This window comes from Adiantum capillus-veneris, chromosome 10, assembly GCF_014529385.1.
Source record: "Adiantum capillus-veneris isolate H3 chromosome 10, ASM1452938v2, whole genome shotgun sequence".
NCBI classification, from domain to species: Eukaryota; Viridiplantae; Streptophyta; class Polypodiopsida; order Polypodiales; family Pteridaceae; genus Adiantum; species Adiantum capillus-veneris.
The window spans coordinates 37874340-37880339 of NC_140940.1; positions in this window are offsets into that span (position 1 = coordinate 37874340).

Consider the following 6000-nt stretch of genomic DNA (forward strand, 5'->3'; position numbering starts at 1 on the left):
AATGGTGTTACTGCAACCCAGACCAACACTCAACCATGAAATCTGAAGAGACCAACACTCAACCCATCAAATCTGAAGAGTTGAAAATAAATGAGATGCCAAGTGAGGATGATTTCAGCAAAAGAGCTAGAGGAGCAAGATAAAGAAGAAATCTTCAAACTTGCTCAATCCCCTCTCAACTCAGTTGACATCATGATGACTTAGGCAAAGGAAGACTCACTTCCCATGTGCAAGAGAGTAAATAAAAAAGAAAGAAAGAAAAGTCTTTTGACCCAAACAGAGCCTCTGTTTCGTTGGTCAAGCCCTCTAAAACTCTAAAAATGAATCACAAATTTCTTGATCTCTCCCTTAATTGTGAGGGACTCATAGATCCTATTAGGGTTATATGTGTTAAAAGATGGATTTTTGACTTACAACATCAATTAGATTATGTATGTATGCGGAAAGTTAAGGTAACAAGATCTTCTCTCGTGTACAATTTGTAGAGAACCAGGGACACCATAAAATGGTTCTACACCAACCACAAAGTTTGGGAAAGGAGGGGCTCTACTAGGCAAAGCTACAATATTGATTCATCTTTAACGTTGTCTGATCATAAGCCTCTCTTGTTTGAAATGCATAAGGGAGACCATAATTTCAAATCAGGTTGTCCCCACTTGGACAATTCACTTTTCAAATTAGATTCTGTAAAAAACAAAGTCCAAAGCATTTTCCAACATGCATGCCATAATGAAGCATTCAAAGCCTTGCATGTTGTCATAAAATATACCCAAAAAGCTTTGACCAATTTTAGAAGGAAAATCAAGGAGATTGAACTAACAAAAGAATGAGGATCAACAAATAAATCTCTTTGTTGCACCACTTAGTGACCCTCCTACCATTGAACTGATGAATCTTAAGTAAGAGCTGAGAAGGAGAAGACTCCTAGAGGTACATGGCGCCCTTGCTTGGACCAGAATGATAAGCCCAGTTCTCAAATGCTCCCATTGTTAAAAAATAAGGAATGTAGAGACTTCATTCCTTTTTGGAAATACAAGGATGGAATCCAAGCAAGTCTCACAAAGAGAATGGGTGAGTCACTTCAAGTTAACTTCATTGAGTTCTATTTTTTGTGCAAGTGAAACTTGGTTGTGTGTGTGTGTGTGTGTGTGAGAGAGAGAGAGAGAGAGAGAGAGAGAGAGAGAGAGAGAGATTTTAATCCTCTCTTGAACATACGGATCTACCCAACATGATTTCTTGATCTTATAATAAACCATACCTTGTGAGGCCCTATGTCCCTGAAAGTTAGATTAGTTGTGTTAGATGCTTCAAATGATTCTAATGCTCTAATGTAGAGCGCCTCAAAAACCTATTTGATTACCACGTTCTAAAACCTATATATAGCATATAGCATACATTCTGCCTACCCACCCCTCCGCACAAACAAAATAGAGGCCAACATGTCATAATAATCAATACCTAATTCTCCTAAATGATTTTCTCATATTAAACTGATCATTTAATGTGGGGAAGTGCCAAGGGAGAAAAAGCTAGAATATTGGTTAAGTTAGCAGACCGGCCACAGTAGGGATCCAAAGGAGGGAAAATAGGGATCCAAAGGGGGGGGCCATCTGCAAAAGAGCCATGTGCAACAATGGGCCAAAAAGACCCTAAGGTTCAGCCTATTAAGACTTCCAAAATGCTAAGGTTCCAAAATTCAAAGGTTGTGTCCAAAGGTCAACCCTAGGGAAAATTGGATGCTTTGTGTGTGCCCTAAAAGTCTTTGCACATCCCTACATGGGAGGGGGCGAGCCCCAAAGGGAGGGGATGAGAGAGAAAGCCACACACACACACACACACAGGCTCCCTTTACACAAAGGGAATGAGGGACACATGTCAGCTCCCTAGGCCAGATGCCCACAAGGTGTGCCCAATTCCTATTGGAAGACCCTTGAAGTGGACCAATGAGAATTAAGCTAGAGTAAATGTAGTTTAATTAATTTAAAAACATTTAATAAAAGAAACCAATGAGAATTAAGTCTCCTAGAAGACTATTGGGCAGTCTCCCAAAGGGTCCAATGAGCATTCAGAAGCCTCATGGCTTGCCTGATTTCTATTGGCCAGGAGACAAAGGGGTCCAATGAGAGTTTTGTTTAATTATTTAATTACCTAAAGCTCTCACAAAAGGGGAAAGGGGGACACATGTCAGAAGGCTATCACTTATGCTGCTTAATTCCTATTGGCTTGACCTGGGGAGGTCCAATGAGGCAAAAGCCAGACCTAATTAGCAGCTAGGGCTCGCCCAAGAGAGAGAGGGGATTGATTTTTGCTTGGCATTGACACACACACACTTACACTTGACCATGTGTGAAGGAAGAATACTCTATCTCCTCCCAAGCTTTAATGGAGAGCTCATCACCTACTCCAAGCTTGTGAGATAGAAGCCTACATCAACACTCTCTTGGCATGTGGATGCAAATCCAACCAAGAGCCAAGCTTCAATGCATGCTCATCTCCTCTACCAAGCTAATTACTAAGCTAAGCTATGCTAATATGAGTGATTATGTGAGGAGATGTACATCTTTCTCGTAAGATACTCCTTCTTCCTCTCAATCTACTCTCATACCCTGCTAGCTCTCACCATCTTCGAAGGTGTGTGAGGTCTTGGGTCTGAGAACGGGGATAATTCAAGTTGTGTTTGATTAAGTGTTTTGCTTAGTGTATGAAGCTTCCATCTTCATTGCACTAGCTAGTCTTGAAGGAACACAAAGAATTGTATTGTACAATGTCTCTCTTGATGGGAGAAACCATAATACAAAGCCTTTTGGAGGGGGGACCGGCTCCATGCAAATCCGGTCCTCAACTGTTGTCAATAGCTTAATTTCTCTCTCTTTTGAAAGTATTGTCGATGCTATCTAACTAGGTGTTATGCTTTTTGTTGCTCTCTCCACCCAAGCACTCTTGTAATTCTCATTAGGAATCTATTCTAATGAAATGCCCACTATGTTCATGCTAATTTACGCTACACATAAGTTATTAGGCCATTAAATGTTACATTGGTATCAGAGCTCAAGGTTTCTCTTTTCTTGCTCAAGAAGGGAGGTCCTCAAGCTAGCTACAAATGGTTGGTATTATTAATTGCCTGTGAGTAAGTAGAATAGGGATTTTTCAGCCTTGCAGTGCGCCTGCCTTTGTGCAGTTAACGGGGCATCACCGTCGAGAGCTATGGTCTTAATAGTGGAGTCCTACGGGGCTTGCCTACGGCTTAACCACTATTGAGCTATTAGAAGCTTGACAGGAGCCGGTGCTGTTTTGGTGTCGAAAGACCCTCTCTTCTATTCCTTGCAATTAATGGTTTTCGAGCCGCGGGTACAGTAGCTTGAGTGCTTTTTCTAAAGGGGTAAAGAGGAGTAGCAACTAGGGCTTGAAGTGCCAAAGTATATCTAAAAAGTTTACACCTAAAAATTGTTAGAATGGCTGACAATATTAAAGAGAGTGAAATTAATGTTGATAACTTTGATTTTGCTCATGAGCAAGCTACTAATGATGCTTCAATGCTTGTTAACTATCTTGTTTCTAGGCTTCAACAAGCCATGGGCAATCCATCTCTCCAAAGTGAAGTGCAACGGCAGCTCCGTGCTCACGGGATTCTCCAAGCTCATCACCATGACGAGAGAACACCTAGGAAGCCTCCTTGTGAGACTACCAAAAGAGGTCTCTCTCCGATTCGGGAAGAAGAAGAGAATCCATATGAAGGGCTCAAGAATTTACTTCTTGATGATGCATCTCCTTCCCAAAGGAGAACTCAAGAGCCTCCACCGAAGGAACGAGAAAGAAGCGAGTCTCCCGCTACCTCGGCGGAGATGGCTCCACGAAGACGGCGGGTTAAACGCTCTCCATCACCACCAAAGCGGAGAAGACCATCGTATTCTTCTCCTCACCACAATTCAAAGAGGGATGATAAAAAGCAAGAGAAGAAAAAGGCGAGAAAGAGGACACCCTCTTCTCCATCTTCTTCATCCTCTTCCTCTTATGAAAGCTATGGTGAAGATGACAAAGATCAAGACAAGAAAAAGGCGAGAAAGAGGTCACCCTCTTCTCCACCTTCTTCAAATTCTTCACCTTCTGAAGAAAGTGATGGTGCAACTTTTGAACCATCAAAAAGAAGAGGCCATAGGAAATCCTATGCCGCATGGAAGAGGTCGTCCAATCTGAAGAAATTCAAAGAGGGAGGGAAGAGCATCTCTTTCCTTACCTATGATGGCACCTTCGGTGCTACGGACAAAGTCTTGGCCTTTATCCAGCAATTCGATGCGGCGTTTGGAGATGAGGGCTTCACGGAGTCCTCTAAGCTACTCCATGTAGCTATGCACTTTCAAAAGTCCGCCAGACAATGGTGGTCTAGCCTACGAGCCAACGGTGAAGCTCCACGAACATGGAAGGCTTTAAGAGCTTCCATTATGAAGCAGTTTTTGGCCACCGATGCCAAAGACAAAGTACTCACCGAATGGCGAAGCTTAAAGCTCTCTCCCAATGAATCCATCCACAGATATGTAGACAAGTTTTGGGACCTACAGCTCAAAGCCACTGTCTTCAAAAAGTTGGATTTTGGAGAGCAAAAGCAACAATTTTGTGCGGGCTTAACCGAAGAAATGGCGGAGTATGTCAACTCCCAAAGGCCACGTACCATATCGGCGGTAATACACCATACTATGGTGGCCTCTCGAATCAATTTCCAATCGGGGGGTAAAAGAAATAATAAGCCCCCGGAAAACAAGGGTTCCAATGAGCCTAAGGGGAAGGACAATGTCCAAAAGTCTCCTAAGGGCAATTCCAACAAAGCTAAAGAGAAGGGAGTTTACAAAGGAAAGAATAAACTCTCTCCTGAAGAGCTTGAGCGTTATCGTAAGGATAACCGGTGTTTCAAGTGCGGCGAACAAGGGCATGCGTACCGCGCTTGTCCCCAAAAGAACAACCGCCAAGATCCTCCTAGAGCTTCTTTGGTTGAAATCCAAGAGGAGGAGATTCACCAAATTCACCACAAAGGATCTCCTCTATGCCATGCTTGGGGAAAGGTAAGAGAACATGATGCTTTTATTCTCTTTGACCCTGGTTCTACTCACAATTTCATATCTATGGAGTTAGCCACCAAGCTAGGCATACAATCCTACGAGATGGGAGATATCCTACCCGCAGACAGTGCCTTCAAGGGGCAAGAAGCTTCAGTCACTCCCTTAATCGGGAAATTGAGGCTTCATGTCCAAGGCTATGTGGACAAAGAGGACTTCTTTATCTCTCCTCTCAAGCATGAGGATGTAATCCTAGGGGCACCATGGTTTGACCGCCTGGCTGCCGATGTTAAATTTCCTGAAAGGAGAATCTCCTTTAAGTTCAGGGAAAAAGACATGTATATAGATGCTAAGGAGATGGGTAACACCATCCCCATTGTATATACACCAGCTTTCAACAAGTCAATAAAGAGCTCTATTTCCGTGTACATGATTTTTGTTAAAGATTCTCAAAATGAACCTAATGCTTTAGCAAAAGAAAATAAAAGCAACCAAAAGGAATTAGAGTTATCCAATTTTCTCAAGGGGTTTCAAGATGTTTTTATTGACGACATCCCTTGTGAGCTACCTCCTAAACGAGGTAATGACGACCATGCAATTGAACTTCTTCCAGGAAGTTCACCGCCTAACAAACCTCCTTATAGAGTTTCTCAAGCTCAACAAGAGGAGATTATGCGGCAAGTGCATGAGTTAGTTGAGAAGGGCATGGTTAGGCCTAGCTCATCTCCATTTTTCTCACCTGTGCTATTAGTGCAAAAGAAAGACGGCACATATCGTATGTGTGTCGACTATAGAGCACTAAATAGGATCACTATCAAGAATAGGTTTCCCGTTCCACGGGTAGAAGACCTATTTGATAAGCTACAAGGATCGACCTACTTCAGTAGGATTGACCTAAAAAGTGGCTATCATCAAATAAGGATAGTTGATCAAGATATTGTAAAGACCACAT